Here is a 19,970-nt window from a genome sequence, read left to right as displayed (position 1 = left end):
GTGGATGGCTTACCGAGGAAAGCTAGAAATCTGATACCAAGATGATATGGGGTGGCCCGATCTTCTCAGTAAGCAACGGTGGTGATGATGATCACGGGGTGATGTCAGCGGAGGAACACGACGATGTAGTGGAAGATAACTTGTATGACGCAACGAGATTTCTTGATTGGTCCCTGTTGCCAATGCAATAGCTCTCAACCCTGCAAGATATTCGCAACTCCACACACTTGCGCACGTAGCCGCCGACCACGAAGCGGTAAGTTGCAACCGTCTAATTCCCAATGGAACAGCAGATCACACAAGACTTTTTCAGGATCTACACAATATCAAGCAATATGGTGTAGGGATTCAATAGTTTTGCTAGAGCAAACAACTAAGAACTAGGGTTTATCTTAAACATGGTCTAAAGCAGCTAGGGGGCCGTCCTGGGCACTTATATAGGCGTCCGGGACGAGTTCTGGTCGAAAAGATACAAAAATAACCGATCCAGAATAGATCTGGTCGAGACAGACTCGGATGAATCCGGTCTAGAATCCGGTCAACCGGACCAGGGACCGGGTCGGCCGGTCTGGCGTCCGGTCAACCGGGCGGCAACCGGAAAGTTGCGAGGTTTTCCGGTTTTGATCCGGTACGATGCATCGCATCTGGTTGGCGCCCGGTCAACCGGGTCAGGGACCGGGCTGGCCGGTCTGGAGGCCGGTCTAACCGGGTGCTGGACCGGCCTGGACGTCTTCTTCTCCTCTAGCGCATGCCTCCCGCTCCTCCCTCGCGCGTCCATGAGATATCTTCATGTCCAGCTCCATGTCCAGCTTCACGTCCATCTTGACGTCCGTCTTCATGTCCAGCTGCTCCTCTCCTCCTCGTGCGATGCTCGTCTCCTCTTGATACCTGATGATACATAAGTAATAGGACTTAGGCAGTATAAAGTTCTCATCAATCAAAATACCGTTTAGAAACAAGTTCACCTATTTTTTAAGTAGCTTCGCACGAGCCCTTGTAATTGGTCCAATCCGAACTTCATTGGACTTGAGCTTCACAGCAGGTTCATCTTCATTTATCAGTGATGGAGGTAATGGTGTAGTAGGGATGTCCTCATCAGAGCAACTTTCCAAGGTAGGAGAAGGGGGTATTTATACCCCACCAACTATTCTGCCCGTTGGAGGAGAATCGCTGGCAATGCCGGCCTTGAGATGCCGGCAGTGCTGACCTCTTTCTGAATCTTCAGGTCGACAGGCAGACCGGCAGTGCCGGGCTAGAATCGCCGGCAGTGCCGGGGTGCACTCACCGGAAGTGCCGGCCTGGAACCACCGGCAGTGCCGGGGTGCACACACCGGCAGTGCCGGCCCAGTACCGCCGGCAGTGCCGGCCAGGGATAGGCTTCTGCTTGTTCTTCTTCTATTCTTCCTTTTTGAGTGGGTCGAGATTTACGCGTGGTATCTTTTCTCTATCTGAAATCCACTTAGCACATAGTTAAATTGTCACCGGTGTTGTTAACAAACACACAAAACCTCAGAGATCATGAAATGTTCTTTCACTTGCCCACACCCAGAGTTCACAACCATGACGCCAGGCTCGAGGCGCCATGGTTCCAAATGCATGGCGCCGAGTACCATGACGCCATTAACCTCAGATTGGGGCACACATCCACAACTTAATTGGAGGCTCACAACAAATCGCCACAAAGGCCTAGAATCCGTCTAGGGTTCCAAGAACCCAAGAGTAACAACTTTCTTGCTTTCACCTCCACGAATCACCGTGGAGAACTCAAACCGATGCACCAAATGCAATGGCAAGAACACCACAAAGATGCTTAAGTCCTTCTCTCTCAAATTCCAACAAAGCTACAAAAGCTTTTGGGGGAATAAGAGAGGAAGAACAAAGGAATTCACAAAGAACACCAAGATCAAGATCTAGAGAGTTCCACTCACAAAGAGATGGATTTGATTGGTAGAAATATAGATCTAGATCTCCTCTTCCTGTTCCCTCAAATGGATTCAAGAATCATTGGAGGAGTAGAGGGATGTGGCAAGCTCTCAAGGTCAACAACGGTGGAGAGCCAAAGGAGGAAGAAGAAGTGGGGAGAAAGAGGAGGAAGAAGGCCTTAAATATGGGTCTTAGATTTCTGCCCGTTGGGGCCAAAATCGCGACAGGCCAGCAGTGCCGGCCTTGTGCCACCGGCAGTGCCGGGGTGGCCGGCAGTGCTGGCCTTGGCAACCGGCAGTGCCGGGGTGCTCCCGGAGGCAGTTCCGCCCCCTGTTTTTACCCAAACACCCGATACGAAACCTTAAGAACTTTTGCATCCGGACTCCGATTTTGATTATCTTGGGATCGTTGAAATCACAACAACGAGCTCTACAAAAATATGCATAGAAACATCATAGTCCAGCAAAGTAGGATAGAAACAAATGAATAAAGGTTATACCAATCTATAAAAGGCAAACCGGTAAAACCTCCAATATGGAAAATGCAACAACTTGAGTTAGGAAACTCGGATTTAGGTTAAACCAATTTTGTTGTGAAGATGATGACAAGATCTACCCCACAAAGAGTGAAAAGCTTAAGAACAAGTGGGGTAGGTTTTTCTATGTAATTTAGAGTGAAACCTCTCAATACGAGAAACCAAGAAAAACTCCAATATCGAAAACACAACAAGTGCTTCATGCGGAATCCGTTTTCGATGAACTAGAGCTTGTCATGAGAATAAGAACAAGCTATAAAACACCATATGGATAAGATCCAAATAACAACCAAGAAATATGATGCAAGGATGCAAAGGTTTGAGCTCTCCGAAGGATATGATCGCGTTACTCACTCGAGAGCCCTCTTGATAGTACGGCAACTAAACTATAAACCGGTCTCCAACTACACCATGAGACCGATGAGAAAGAAACCCTATCAAGAGCAAACCTTAACCTTGCGCATTCCAATTGAGCTTGATGATGACGGTCTTGACCGTAACAAGATGGAACGCCTTTCTTGATTTTGCTTGCTTGATGAAGTCATGCTAAATGCTCCCCCATACTCCACTATGGGAGAGCAACTTCTTCGGCACATCTTCACATATACATGATCACCATATGGATGGAAAGCTTCAAGCATATGATCTCTTCGAGTTGGCTCATCTTGAACTTGCACTTCATTTCTTCATTCTTCATCATGTTGATGTCTTGAAGTAACTTGAGGGCTCACTTCATCTTCATCTTCAAGACATACTTGACACTTGATATCCTTCATCAATTTCTTCTTATTGCAACCTTGAAGCCAACATATGGTTCAAGCATTGCCTATGGACAATTCCTACAAATATAACTCAATGCAAACATTAGTCCATAGGGATTGTCATTATTTACCAAAACCACACATGGGGGCTCCATGCACTTTCAGTCGTGTTGTGACCCGAGGCGAAGTCATTGTCGAGCCCCCGAGCTGAAAACATTGTGCCGAAGTAGTGGCCACCTGGAATATTATGTTGTAGCTATGCTCGGGGGCGAAGTTGTTGTCGAGCCCCTGAGTGTTTGCTCCATTGATATGTGACCTGTTTTTTTTGTTTCGCCTAGAGAATCATGACCACATACGTCTGGGTCATGACAGAAGTTGCGACATCTTCTACTCATTTTTACTTTCGCTAGAGAATTCAATGAAATTGTCGACCCCATTGAAGATGAAGCCATTTGAATATTAAGCCATTGAAGATTATGCCATGAGAGATAAAGCATTGAAGATGAATCCAAGATGAAGTACTTGAGATGAATCCAAATTGAAGATTACACCATTAAAAATGAAGCATATATTGAAGATGAAATCCGCTGATATCATAGAAGATGAATCTATTGACCCGACGAAAATAAATCCAGTCAACCATAGAAGATGAAGCCATTGACCCAAAAATGTATCGGGTAATATTGTATAAGAGTAAACCAGTAATATCCATATAGATGAATCCGAATAAAGTAAATTTACTGTCCTGAAGAAAATAAATCCAGTAATAATCATAGATGATAAACCCACTGACCCAGAAATACGTCGGGTAGTATTATATTAGAGGAAACCAATGGTAACCTTATAAGATGAATTTGAAGAAAACAAATTCAGTAAGCTGAAGAAGATAAATCCACTGAGTCGGGGAAGATATATCCAGAGCCGAAGAAGATAAATCCACTAAGCCGAAGAAAATAAATCCACTGAACCGGGGAAGATATATCCACTGAGTCGAAGAAAATAATTTCACTCGGAAGTGCATCAAGTCAATATTATATAACTTGCCACAAAATCCATGCAAAGAATGGTAATATTTTTTCCCTCACGCATAGTAGTGGCTGGGTGATACGTCTCCGACGTATCGATAATTTCTTATGTTCCATGCCACATTATTGATGATATCTACATGTTTTATGCACACTTTATGTCATATTCGTGCATTTTCTGGAACTAACCTATTAACAAGATGCCGAAGTGCCATTTCCTGTTTTCTGCTATTTTTGGTTTCAGAAATCCTAGTAACGAAATATTCTCGGAATCGGACGAAATCAACGCCCAGGTTCCTATTTTGCACGGAAGCATCCAGAACACACGAGAACCGCCAAAGAGGGGGCACTGGGCCCCCAGACCATAGGCCGGCGCGGCCCAGGCCCTGGCCGCGCCGCCCTATAGTGTCAGCGCCCCTTCGACCTTCTGACGCCGCCTCTTCGCCTATATAAAGCCCCTGGACCTAAAACCTCGATACGGAAAAGCCACGGTACGAGAAACCTTCCAGAGCCACCGCCATCGCGAAGCCAAGATCTGGGGGACAGGAGTCTCTGTTCCGGCACGCCGCCGGGACGGGGAAGTGCCCCCGGAAGGCTTCTCCATCGACACCGCTGCCATCTCCACCGCCATCTTCATCACCGCTGCTGTCTCCCATGAGGAGGGAGTAGTTCTCCATCGAGGCTCGGGGCTGTACCGGTAGCTATGTGGTTAATCTCTCTCCTATGTACTTCAATACAATAATCTCATGAGCTGCCTTACATGATTGAGATTCATATGATGATGCTTGTAATCTAGATGTCGTTATGCTAGTCAAGTGAATTTTACTTATGTGATCTCCGGAGACTCCTTGTCCCACGTGTGTAAAGGTGACAGTGTGTGCACCGTGTGGGTCTCTTAGGCTATATTTCACAGAATACTTATTTACTGTTATGAATGGCATAGTGAAGTGCTTATTTATATCTCTTTATGATTGCAATGTGTTTTGTATCACAATTTATCTATGTGCTACTCTAGCAATGTTATTAAAGTAGTTTTATTCCTCCTGCACGGTGTAATGGTGACAGTGTGTGCATCCGTGTTAGTACTTGGCGTAGGCTATGATTATGATCTCTTGTAGATTATGAAGTTAACTATTGCTATGATAGTATTGATGTGATCTATGCCTCCTTTCTTAGCATGAAGGTGACAGTGTGCATGCTACGTTAGTACTTGGTTTAGTCGTATTGATTTATCTTACACTCTAAGGTTATTTAAATATGAACATTGAATTGTGGAGCTTGTTAACTCCGGCATTGAGGGTTCGTGTAATCCTACGCAATGTGTTCATCATCCAACAAGAGAGTGTAGAGTATGCATTTATCTATTATGTTATGTGATCAAGTTGAGAGTGTCCACTAGTGAAAGTCTAATCCCTAGGCCTTGTTCCTAAATACTGCTATTGCTGCTTGTTTACTGTTTTACTGCGTTACTACTGCTGCGTTACTACTGCTTGTTTACTGTCCTGGGCAAAGCACTTTTCTGGTGATGTTGCTACTGCTTATTTACACCACCTGTATTTCACTATCTCTTCGCCGAACTAGTGCACCTATTAGGTGTGTTGGGGACACAAGAGACTTCTTGCTTTGTGGTTGCAGGGTTGCATGAGAGGGATATCTTTGACCTCTTCCTCCCTGAGTTCGATAAACCTTGGGTGATCCACTTAAGGGAAAACCTGCTGCTGTTCTACAAACCTCTGCTCTTGGAGGCCCAACACTGTCTACAGGAAAAGGAGGGGGGCGTAGACATCAAGCTATTTTCTGGCGCCGTTGCCGGGGAGGAAAGGTAAAAGGTACTCACACTCCGGATCTCGGCTACTAAGCTATTTTCCGGCGCCGTAAGTACTCAAAGCTATTTCCTTTAGATCCTGTAATTGCATCTTTTTGTTTCTTGTTTACACTAGTAAGGCATAATGGAAAACATCTGTGAGCTTTTTATTCTATTTCCTGAGTCAAGACATGAATGGTTTAATGCGAAAATTAAAAAACCTATGGAATCTTATTTGCATGCTAGTAGCAATGATATTAGTATGAACGCTTTGAACACCATTGTTGCTAATGATATGGAAAATTCTAAGCTTGGGGAAGCTGGCTTTGATGAGCATGATATTTTTAGTCCCCCAAGCATTGAGGAGAAAATTTTCTTTGATGATACTATACCTCCTATATTTGATGATGAGAATAATAATGATAGCTACTTTGTTGAATTTGCTCCCACTACAACTACTAATAAAATTGATTATGCTTATGTGGAGAGTAATAATTTTATGCATGAGACTCATGATAAGAATGCTTTATGTGATAGTTATATTGTTGAGTTTGCTCATGATGCTACTGAAAGTTATTATGAGAGAGGAAAATATGGTTGTAGAAATTTTCATGTTACTAAAATGCCTCTCTATGTGCTGAAATTTTTGAAGCTACACTTGTTTTATCTTCCTATGCTTGTTACTTTGCTCTTCATGAACTTGTTTATTTACAAGATTCCTATGCATAGGAAGCATGTTAGACTTAAATGTGTTTTTAATTTGCCTCTTGATGCTCTCTTTTGCTTCAAATACCATTTCTTGCGAGTGCATCATTAAAACTGCTGAGCCCATCTTAATGGCTATAAAGAAAGAACTTCTTGGGAGATAATCCATGTGTTATTTTGCTACAGTACTTTTTTTTATATTTGTGTCTTGGAAGTTGTTTACTACTGTAGCAACCTCTCCTTATCTTAGTTTTGTGTTTTGTTGTGCCAAGTGAAGCCTCTAATCGAAGGTTGATACTAGATTTGGATTTCTGCGCAGAAACAGATTTCTATCTGTCACGAATCTGGGCTGTTTTCTCTGTAGGTAACTCAGAAAAATATGCCAATTTACGTGCGTGTTCCTCAGATATGTACGCAACTTTCATTAGTTTTGAGTTTTCTGATCTGAGCAACGGAAGTATTTATTAAAAATTCGTCTTTACGGACTGTTCTGTTTTGACAGATTCTGCCTTTTATTTCGCATTGCTTCTTTCGCTGTGTTGGGTGGATTTCTTTGTTCCATTACCTTCCAGTAGCTTTGAGCAATGTCCAGAAGTGTTAAGAATGATTGTGTCACCTCTGAACATGTGAGTTTTTGATTATGTACTAACCCCTCTAATGAAGTTTATGAGAAGTTTGGTGTGAAGGAAGTTTTCAAGGGTCAAGAGAGGAGGATGATATACTATGATCAAGAAGAGTGAAAGCTCTAAGCTTGGGGATGCCCCGGTGGTTCACCCCTGCATATTCTAAGAAGACTCAAGCGTCTAAGCTTGGGGATGCCCAAGGCATCCCCTTCTTCATCGACAACATTATCAGGTTCCTCCCCTGAAACTATATTTTTATTCCATCACATCTTATGTACTTTGCTTGGAGCGTCTATTTATTTTTGTTTTGTTTTGTTTGAATAAAATGGATCCTAGCATTCTTTGTGTGGGAGAGAGACACGCTCCGCTGTAGCATATGGACAAGTATGTCCTTAGGCTTTACTCATAGTATTCATGGCGAAGTTTCTTCTTCGTTAAATTGTTATATGGTTGGAATTGGAAAATGATACATGTAGTAATTGCTATAAATGTCTTGGGTAATGTGATACTTGGCAATTGTTGTGCTCATGTTTAAGCTCTTGCATCATATACTTTGCACCCATTAATGAAGAAATACATAGAGCATGCTAAAATTTGGTTTGCATATTTGGTCTCTCTAGAGTCTAGATAATTTCTAGTATTGAGTTTGAACAACAAGGAAGACGGTGTAGAGTCTTATAATGTTTACAATATGTCTTTTATGTGAGTTTTGCTGCACTGGTTCATCCTTGTGTTTGTTTCAAACAACCTTGCTAGCCTAAACCTTGTATCGAGAGGGAATACTTCTCATGCATCCAAAATACTTGAGCCAACCACTATGCCATTTGTGTCCACCATACCTACCTACTACATGGTATTTCTCCGCCATTCCAAAGTAAATTGCTTGAGTGCTACCTTTAAATTTCCATTCTCCACCTTTACAATATATAGCTCATGGGACAAATAGCTTAAAAACTATTGTGGTATTGAATATGTACTTATACACTTTATCTCTTATTAAGTTGCTCGTTGTGCGATAACCATGTTCACTGGGGACGCCATCAACTACCTTTTGTTGAATTTCATGTGAGTTGCTATGCATGTTCGTCTTGTCTGAAGTAAGAGCGATCTACCACCTTATGGTTGGAGCATGCATATTGTTAGAGAATAACATTGGGCCGCTAACTAAAGCCATGATCCATGGTGGAAGTTTCAGTTTTGGACATATATCCTCAATCTCATATGAGAAAATTAATTGTTGCTACATGCTTATGCATAAAAGAGGAGTCCATTATCTGTTGTCTATGTTGTCCCGGTATGGATGTCTAAGTTGAGAATAATCAATAGCGAGAAATCCAATGCGAGCTTTCTCCTTAGACCTTTGTACAGGCGGCATAGAGGTACCCCTTTGTGACACTTGGTTAAAACATGTGCATTGCGATAATCCCGGTAATCCAAGCTAATTAGGACAAGGTGCGGGCACTATTAGTATACTATGCATGAGGCTTGCAACTTGTAGGATATAATTTACATGATACATATGCTTTATTACTACCGTTGACAAAATTGTTTCTTGTTTTCAAAATCAAAGCTCTAGCACAAATATAGCAATCGATGCTTCCTTCTTTGAAGGACCATTCTTTTACTTTTATGTTGAGTCAGTTCACCTATTTCTCTCCACCTCAAGAAGCAAACACTTGTGTGAACTGTGCATTGATTCCTACATATTTGCATATTGCACTTATTATATTACTCTATGTTGACAATATCCATGAGATATACATGTTATAAGTTGAAAGCAACCGCTGAAACTTCATCTTCCTTTGTGTTGTTTCAATGCTTCTACTATGAATTATTGATTTATGAGTTAACTCTTATGCAAGACTTATTGATGCTTGTCTTGAAGTACTATTCATGAAAAGTCTTTGCTATATGATTCACTTGTTTACTCATGTCATTTACATTGTTTTGATCGCTGCATTCACTACATATGTTTACAATATGATCAAGTTTATGATGGCATGTCACTCCAGAAATTATCTTTGTTATCGTTTACCTGCTCGGGACGAGCAGAAACTAAGCTTGGGGATGCTGATACGTCTCCGACGTATCGATAATTTCTTATGTTCCATGCCACATTATTGATGATATCTACATGTTTTATGCACACTTTATGTCATATTCGTGCATTTTCTGGAACTAACCTATTAACAAGATGCCGAAGTGCCATTTCCTGTTTTCTGCTGTTTTTGGTTTCAGAAATCCTAGTAACGAAATATTCTCGAAATCGGACGAAATCAACGCCCAGGTTCCTATTTTGCCCGGAAGCATCCAGAACACACGAGAACCGCCAGAGAGGGGGCACTGGGCCCCCAGACCATAGGCCGGCGCGGCCCAGGCCCTGGCCGCGCCGCCCTATAGTGTCGGCGCCCCTTCGACCTTCTGACGCCGCCTCTTCGCCTATATAAAGCCCCTGGACCTAAAACCTCGATACGGAAAAGCCACGGTACGAGAAACCTTCCAGAGCCGCCGCCATCGCGAAGCCAAGATCTAGGGGACAGGAGTCTCTGTTCCGGCACGCCGCCGGGACGGGGAAGTGCCCCCGGAAGGCTTCTCCATCGACACCGCTGCCATCTCCACCGCCATCTTCATCACCGCTGCTGTCTCCCATGAGGAGGGAGTAGTTCTCCATCGAGGCTCGGGGCTGTACCGGTAGCTATGTGGTTAATCTCTCTCCTATGTACTTCAATACAATAATCTCATGAGCTGCCTTACATGATTGAGATTCATATGATGATGCTTGTAATCTAGATGTCGTTATGCTAGTCAAGTGAATTTTACTTATGTGATCTCCGGAGACTCCTTGTCCCACGTGTGTAAAGGTGACAGTGTGTGCACCGTGTGGGTCTCTTAGGCTATATTTCACAGAATACTTATTCACTGTTATGAATGGCATAGTGAAGTGCTTATTTATATCTCTTTATGATTGCAATGTGTTTTGTATCACAATTTATCTATGTGCTACTCTAGCAATGTTATTAAAGTAGTTTTATTCCTCCTGCACGGTGTAATGGTGACAGTGTGTGCATCCGTGTTAGTACTTGGCGTAGGCTATGATTATGATCTCTTGTAGATTATGAAGTTAACTATTGCTATGATAGTATTGATGTGATCTATGCCTCCTTTCTTAGCATGAAGGTGACAGTGTGCATGCTACGTTAGTACTTGGTTTAGTCGTATTGATTTATCTTACACTCTAAGGTTATTTAAATATGAACATTGAATTGTGGAGCTTGTTAACTCCGGCATTCAGGGTTCGTGTAATCCTACGCAATGTGTTCATCATCCAACAAGAGAGTGTAGAGTATGCATTTATCTATTCTGTTATGTGATCAAGTTGAGAGTGTCCACTAGTGAAAGTCTAATCCCTAGGCCTTGTTCCTAAATACTGCTATTGCTGCTTGTTTACTGTTTTACTGCGTTACTACTGCTGCGTTACTACTGCTTGTTTACTGTCCTGGGCAAAGCACTTTTCTGGTGCTGTTGCTACTGCTTATTTACACCACCTGTATTTCACTATCTCTTCGCCGAACTAGTGCACCTATTAGGTGTGTTGGGGACACAAGAGACTTCTTGCTTTGTGGTTGCAGGGTTGCATGAGAGGGATATCTTTGACCTCTTCCTCCCTGAGTTCGATAAACCTTGGGTGATCCACTTAAGGGAAAACTTGCTGCTGTTCTACAAACCTCTGCTCTTGGAGGCCCAACACTGTCTACAGGAAAAGGAGGGGGGCGTAGACATCACTGGGCTTATCGCATAAGTGCACATGTTTTCCAATATCATAATTGAAGTCAAAGTAAATGGTCTTGCCTATCATAACCAATAAATTCTCGTATAATAAAAACTAAATTTACGAAGATAAATTACACTACGCTGTGTTTGGTTGCATAGAATTGGAGCATGGAATTGGAATTTGGGCCAAATGGGCCAATTCCGCCGTTTGGCCTGTCCTCGGAATCTTTGCATGGAAACCCAACAAAATTCCACGCTCAGAATCCTCACGTGCAAAGAGGTGGCCAAACATTCCGAGCCCCCTACCTCGGAAATGCTCGGAAAGGAGCGTGCCGCTTCGTCCTTCTCCATCCCGTCGCTCTTCCCGTCGTTCCCCCACAGCAGCCAGGTTCCCCCGCCGCCGCCGCTCCCCATCAGCGCGCTCGCCGTCCGCCGTTGTTCCCCCGTCGCCGCCGCGTAGCCCCGCCGCTAGGTTTCCCCGGCGCCACCTACCGCCGTTCCCCCGCCCCCATCTGCGCGTTCTCCGCCCACCGCCGTTCCCCCGCCAACATCGCGTGGCGCCGCCACCAGTTCTCCCGGCGCTGCTCCCCATCCACGCGCTCGCCTCCCGCCGCCGCTCCCCATCTGTGCGCTCGCCTCCCTTCGCCGTTCCCCCACCGCCGCCACGCGACCTCGCATGCAGGTTCCGCCGCCGCCGTCGGGTGGCCCTGCTGCCAGGTTCCCCGCCGCTGTCCTCCGTCTCCCTTCTCACCGGCCGACTCTGGCCAATGGCCCCATGACCACACCCAATTCATTTCCACGGTTGCTGCAATCCAAACAAGATTTGGAAATAGGAACACCATTTGATTTCAACAGTAGTTTCCAAACACATCCAAACAATAGAATTGAATTGGAAGCAAATTCATTTCCATCTTGGATTTGGAATTTTAGTCCAATTCAATTCCACGCCCCAATTCTATGCAACCAAACACAGCATAAGAAATTAGCCTCCAAGACAAATTATTGTTGGCGTATTCTAATGAGGAAAAATATGTGTTCACGCATTTGAGGCTATATCAGTTAGATCATTACATATGCGAATAAAATAATACGTAGAAAAAAATAGGTTACCGATGAGTTTTACTTTGCAATACCTGAGTAACCGAATGTATTTGTTATAATAAAGTAATAGCGCAGCCTCGAGTGTTCGGGTTTAGCGAAAGTAAATAAATAATTGAATCTTGGAAGAGGAAAATTTAGCTTTTTATCGGGTGCGATGGAGCTGATGTAGACGCAGGTCGAGCCGCGGACGCAGTTTGTAGTCACGTGGCGCCTGGTCGGAAGTAGTCAATGTGGTCGACATATTCGATGAAGAAAATGCAGCCGATCCGACGGATCGTGACAAATGAGCCCCAAGTATAACGAATGTGCGATGGTGAAATAGTCAAAGCTGATAGTCTTTTTTATCGGATGACGAAATCTTGAAGGTAAGTCCACGGGCGGGTACGTGCTGGCAGGTCTTCGCATTTTGTAATGTACTTTTTATTTTCTTGTAGTGCATGGATGAGATTTGGCCTCTCCTCCACCCGATGACTTGATCTCCATGCTCGCTTCGCTTCGCTTTTTTTTTGTTACGCTGCTGCTAGCTATTCCGTATCTTTGGCATGCAGGAATTAGAGTTGATTTTCCTTGAGACTTTAGTAACTCCCGTACCCAATCTGCTTTTAGCCGATGCATACTTTTTTTTCGACTGACCGCAGCGGCTGTACCACTTGAAAGGTTGGATCTTAGATCTTCATATCTCGTTGATGATGTTGATGATAAACTTGACGAATCCCGTCCGGATAATAAAATCCAGTCACCGCGATTCTCCACGATCTGCGCCAATTGATGAGGGTTTAACTTGTCAATGCCTACGTATTGTAGACTTGAATTTCGGGAGAGAGCGACGATGGAGATTTCGGGAGTGAGATTGGGCACACGATATACCCAGCTTCGGGTCCCCTCGGCGGAGGATCCCTACGTGCTGCTAGCAGTTTAGTATATGATCACAAGTATCTTTACAAGGGTCACCCGTAGGCGGAGCTATGTTGTCTATTTGTTGTCCCTCTCTTTCGGGTGCCCTCGCTAGCTTTATATATGCAACCAGTCTAGTGTTTTACAAGAGTCCTAGTCGACTACTTCTTCGGGTTGCCTTCTTGGGCCTTCTCCATATTGGACCGAGCCAGGTATACTAATAATGGGTACCCGAAGGATATGCCCATGACACTAGATTTTGTTGTTGTTCCATGTGATGTCTCCATAGATGTTTGGTTGTACTAGATAAAATGATGAAATTGCTACTAGTGAGTATGTCTCCTTTTTGTGTTTGGAAAGAAGCTATTATATGCTCGGAACATGAATAAATTTGTAATTTTGCAATTTCATCATTTCATCAAACTAGTAATTTTTTTTGTACTAGATAAAATGATGAAATTGCTAATTTAGAAAAAATTATTCATGTTAGTTTACAAGCAAAATTACAAGTTTGATGAAATGATGAAATTGCTAATTTTTTCTTTCCCTCCGTATTACATTCTGTATTTCCAAGATTCCAACTATAGTTGAACTAAACTCGCTTTTGCATAGGTGAACTGGGAGCCATACGAAAAGGCTGAAAACTTTGCTCAAATTTACCAATTTGACTTGAACCCGGCTGAAGCACATCTCTAGCGGATGCAATGCCCTCTGATCCGTCTCTATGATGTCGAGTATCACCTTCCACAACAGGTGATGACCCAATTTGGTTTATTCTAGGAGACCCCGCCGAAGTGGAAGGACACGAGCATAGATCTCCATAGGTGAGTGTTATGTTTATATATCTCCGTGCATAGATCTCCACTAGTGAGTTTTCCAAGCTGACTAATATTGATGAATTTGAATATGTAGACTCGACAGAATGCAGCAAAAGACTATCACGAATTGGGCAGATCATCATAGCAAGTACATCACGGAGTGGTGGGAAGTGCTTCGCAAGGCCGAGAAAACTCGAGATGATACTTCTCGGAGGTTTGATAGTGCTGCATTTGACTATTATGTTGCTTGTCTGAAGAAAAATACTTGTTGGGAGGTTAATGCACCATCATTCACACAACAAGAGACACTTGAGCTACCCAATCCTACAACAAGTATAGGGGGTGTATCTTACTACTTTCAATAAATAAGAGTGTCGAACCCAACGAGCAGCAGAAGGTGTTGACGAGCATTTTGATCGAGGATTCACTTTAAACACTAGCAAACAGGTTTGCAGGGGTATTTGGTATTGCAGATAAATAATGTACGAGTAAATAAAATGCAGTAATAATAATTGCAGCGAGTGTCCCAATACTTCTTAGAGCAAAGGCAAGCCGGCTGTTGTACTTATGATGACCAAATGTTCCTGAGGATACACGAGAATTTCGTCAAGTGCTTTCGCTTCACATATCTGAATAATCTTCAATAGTTTGGTAAGTGTCGTGTGAGTGAACCTATGCTAATGCACTACCACATACTTGGACTAATACATACTTGTGATTATACCTCTTGCAAGCATCCATAACTACAAGAAAGTAATTAAGATAAATCTAACTACAACCTTAAACTTTGAGATCTTATACTCCCTCGTGCACCGGTTTCCTAACGGGAGTTTGAGTTTCTGTCGCTCCCGCAAACCCACAATTAGTAGCCAAATACATGATGCATTCCCCTAGGCCCATAAAGGTGATGTATCATGTAGTCGACGTTCACATGATACCACTAGAAGAATAGCACCACAACTTAAATATCAAATCATTGCATATTACTCAACATAGTTCCACTACTAACATCATGACTTCTCCCATGTACTCAAGAACTAAACGAACTACTCACGAGACATAATATAGGATCATAATCAGAGGTGATATAATGATGAATAATAATCTGGACATAAACCTTAATTCAATGGTTTCACTCAATAGCATCAACTACAAGGAGTAATCAAAACCAGGAAAGTTTCCCCTATGAACTAGACAAGTATCAAACCCAAGATGTTACAGCAGGACAGCGTGGAGACGGCGGTGATGATAGTTCTGGTGGTGGAGATGATGATGATGATCTCGATGAAGTCCAGCTCAATGGCAGTGATGATGGCGACGATTTTCCCTCTCCGGGAACGAATTTCCCCGATAGAATTCTGCCTGCCGGAGAGTTTTTCTCTCGGTGGTTCTCCGCCCCGTAGCGGCGGCGAAATATTTCTCTGGTCCCTCCCCCGATCTTAGGTTTCTCGGGGGGTTAAAATACGCGAGGGGGCGACGTCAGAGGTAGGCCAGGGCACCCAGACCATGCCTAGGCACAACTAAGGCCTGGCCCGCGCCTAGGGGTGGTCTGGCACCCTCCTGGCCCATCTCGGTCTCCCCTTCTGGCTTCCTCCGTCATCTGGCAAAATAGGATTTTCTATATATTTTCTAGAAATTGTTGTTCTTGAAAAATATGGTGTCTTAACGGTCCTTTTTCCAGCAGAATCCTAGCTCCGGCGGTTAATTCTCTAATAATCATCAAACATGCAAAAAATAGATGGAATGACATAAGTATCACCTCTAAATATGAAATATATCAATGAATAACATTAAATTATGATATAAAATAGCGATGTAAATTGGACGTATCAGGATCCAGTGGATGTGCCTGAGGAGGAACTCAAGGCTGAGGTGGATGACTTCTTGGGACGGGTATGTGTTTGTTAACACAAACTCTCATTTAATTGCATCATGTGTTTTTTCTAACCATTTCAATTCTAGGCTGAATATGCGATGGAGAGGGAGGTGGATGGACAAGATCTTGATGATATAAGCACTTCTCATCTAGAAGATGCTCCAGAGCCGACTCGGCCTACTCAGCCTCGCGAATTTGATCTCAAACCGAGGAGGGCTTATGATCGTTGGAATCCGGAGCAGAAGATAAGATATCAGCGTCTCCGACCACGCCTTAGGCGTCCAACTGTCATAGAAGAGGATGAGGAAGAGGAACAGGCGGCAAGGAGGAGGAAGAATGAACAACGCTTGAAAGCCAATCACGAGCGCCTCTCAAGAAATGTGAGAGCTAAGGGCCAAAAATAAATGAGAACCGCCTTGATGCGTTGTCCAATTTGTCATGAACAATGTTGAACTCTATCGTGTACAATGTTAAACCCTGTTACGAATTTGATTTTTTTATCAAATTATCGTGAAAACATTGCCTTCGGTACTGTTGAAATATTGTTGTCAAAGTGAGCTGACTGTAGTGCTGGAAACTATTCTTGTGAAAATCTGAAATCATGACGCCGTGTGCTCTGATGCCATGTCTAGAAAACACGGTGCCGCGTCGGCGGACGTTATGGGTTTGCTCTGATCCTTGCCCACACCCAGAGTTCACAACCATGATGGCAGGCTCGAGGCGCCATGGTTCCAAATGCATGGCGCCGAGTACCATGACGCCATTAACCTCAGATACGGGCCCGAGTCGTCCACGTAAGAAAATACCCCAGCGCCGAGGTACCTGACGTCGTGCTATCAAAACACGACACCGACCAGTTGGGCGCCATGCTAAAGAGTTGGACCATTGAAATAGTTTGGTCCGAAGTTTGTTTTGTAAAATACTTACCAAAAAAGGTCAATTCTGTCGAAATCGCCCTGAATAGGACCTCCCGGGCAAACCAAACCGAGCCAGTTTCAAAATCGTCAGGTGCCGTAGCACAGTACTCCTGATCGATCCCGGTCCTTTCCCAGCCCGACCACAACCTCAAAGCTGGCCCACGTTCAAGCCTAGCCGCGCCAGATTCGAAAATCGAAATCAAACCAAACACCCGGACACGCATCCCTCCCGCCAAAGGCCACCATAGCTGGATCCCCTCGTCTTCGTACCGAGCTCGATTCAACTCGGGCATCGCCCCGCCGGCGGATCGACTATATACAGCGCGTCCACCGGCCCGCGGGAGCAGCTAGCCTCCGCGGATTTTGTTTTGGTCATGCAGAGGGACGGGGGTATGGCCATGGTGGTGGACAAGGGGAAGAACGTCGTCGAGGTCGGCGACGGGTGGAACCAGCACGGGTTCCCGCGGGGCTACCACTTCGTCCCCAAGGAAGTCGAGCTCATCGGCTTCCTGGAGGAGCAGCAGGCCGGCCGCGCTCTCCCCGACCCGCTCCCCAACATCTTCCACCACGTCAGGATCCGAGACTACCACCCCGCCGAGCTCTACGGTACATATTTCCGCCGCCCCCGCTCTCTTCTTCTCCACGATCCCGAACTCCCGATCGAGCGCTTGTTTTTTATTCAATTATATAATCTGTGGTGGTGATCGGTGCACTGGACTTACGTGCGTGCGGCGAAATCGGCCGGAATTGATCGAAATCGGTGGAGCAGAGAAGTACAAGGCGGACGAGGAGGCCGGGTACATCTACTTCTTCGACCGCAGGGAGACGGGGGCCGGCGGCAAGCTTAAGAAGCCCGCACGAACCACCAAGGACGGCGGATGGAAGGCCTCGGGCGGCGGCAAGGAGCTCACCAGCAAGAAGCGTGGCGGCGCGGTGGTCGGCTATAGGCTCACCTTGGTCTTCTACCAGTACATCAACAAAGACCTCCGCGACAAGACCAACTGGGCCATCAAAGAGTACACCACCAACGGAACCGACGATAAGGTATGCTTGTGTTCATGGTTGAATCGAATGCACTAGCAGATCGAGCTTGAAAGCGATCAGGCGATGAATCAAATGAAATATTTAACTAGATCCCCCCTTTTGCCTTTGAGTTTGCTGAATCACCACACTTGCCACCAGTTGCTTCAAAGCTATCAGGCGATGAATCCAATGAAATACTCCCTCTGGTCCCATGGAACATGTCAAAAGTTTGTTTAAATTTAGACATATCTAGCTAGACAATATTTAATGACTAGATATACATTTAAATTTAGATAAATTTCTAACATGTTTCATGGGACGGAGGAAGTACTACTTAGATTCCCATTCAAGTTTGCTAAGTTATCGCACTTACCACCAGTGGCAAAGGCTAAATAAGTTACTATTGGCTTCATATCTTTCTTGAAATAGGCTTTCTTTCCGTTATATTAATGTAGCAACATCGGCTTTGTATCCCAGTCGCAGAATTAAGGATCTTGTTGTAGTTGATTATTTCACCCCTGCATAAAAAGAAGACAAAATATAATATTTAGATACTCAAATAGGAATCTACTCAATGTTGTTTAATCTTGACATACTACCTCTGTTCGCCAATAATGTCTATGTATAAGATTAATATCATTAGATTCTTCATAAAGATGTTCCTGCATGGGTGTGAAATGTAATGGTAAATACGGTTGAGTTTGCTAGATTTTCACACCCACCGGTGGCAAAGGCTTAACTAAGTTACTACCGGCTTCGTATCTAGGTTGTAGAATTAAGGATCTTATTGCAGTTTGATTATTTTGCCCCTGCATAAAAAGAAGACAATATATAGTATTGATATCATTAGGTTCTTCATAAACAAATGCATTCATAGTACTCAATGTTGTTTAATCTTTACATGCTACCTGTTTGCCAATAATGTGTATGTATAAGAAGTATTGATATCATTAGATTCTTCATAAAGATGTTCCTGCACTAATGGTGTGAAATGTAATGGTGATACGGCTGATAGAAGATTGTGCCAATTTCTAGAACAACCTCAATTATTCTTGGCGGTAATTCATTTAGTATTTTTTTTATGTTTGATTTGCAACACATTCTAATCGCGCGCACAACTACAATCGTCTGAAAATCTCGGTTGAATTATGCACATTGTTTAAAAGTTAAAAGCCTCCAATCTGTAATAAATGTCGTGGTTTTAGTTTAAATTTGAACTTTAACACTTATTATGAATCCGAGGGAGTAGTAACGCTCGATGAAGTGAATGTGAAGTATAATCACAAGATGGGTAGCCATACTATCTTTTTAATATCTGATTGACAACACACACTTGTATAAATTTAGGTATATTTTTATGACATTCCAATTTTAGGATCTTAACATTTGTTTACTAGACTACGAGGGGCACTTGTGTATTTCTAGTCATAAGTGTCAGTTGCGTTAGAGTATACTTACATACAACGAATCAATGCGCTAGTATCTTTTTCCTGTTCAAGATTGTAGTGATACAGCCGCCTTTTGTTTTGCAGGTCGCAGACTTGGCACTGTACCGCCTCTACAAGATGAAAAAGTGGTCCGAGAAGAATGAAGGCAAGGGCGTCGCTACCTCACAACCCAAGATGAAAAAGGAGAAGCGGAAGAAGAATGCAGGCACACGTAAGCGTCGGAAGGTGGAGGAGCTGCCGTCGCCGGCTCCAACGTTGCCGCCGGAGCAGAAGGCTGTCAACCACTCTGAGCTTGTAGATTGGGGCAACATGACAGTAGTTGCGCACGACCTGCCGACGTCACAGCAGCAGGCTGCCGAGCACTTGGGCTATCCAGAAACTGATGAGCAGCCGCTGAAGACGCTCCCGCCCTCGCCACTGCCAGCGGCGACAGAGGCTGAAGGTTACCTGGCTGACGAGTTCACGGAGTGGTACGAGACAAAGCAGCAGCAGCAGCAGCAGCAGGAACCGGAGGCCGCGAGTCCCTGGTTCCCCATACCCGGCGAAGACTTTATGCTGACGGACCTGCCGATGCTTACGGAAGCGGACGACATGTTTACATGCACATTCGCCGAGCTCTTGGATGGAATACCGGATGAGCCGTCGCCAGACGAACAGGTCTACAGTTGCAGCAACCAGCAACACCAGTAAGTAGCAGCAGCAACCAGCAACACCAATAAGTTGCAGCAACCAGCAACACCAATAAG

This window comes from Lolium perenne, chromosome 3, assembly GCF_019359855.2.
Source record: "Lolium perenne isolate Kyuss_39 chromosome 3, Kyuss_2.0, whole genome shotgun sequence".
In the NCBI taxonomy this organism is placed as follows: Eukaryota; Viridiplantae; Streptophyta; class Magnoliopsida; order Poales; family Poaceae; genus Lolium; species Lolium perenne.
Note: the sequence above shows the minus strand (reverse complement) of the source record.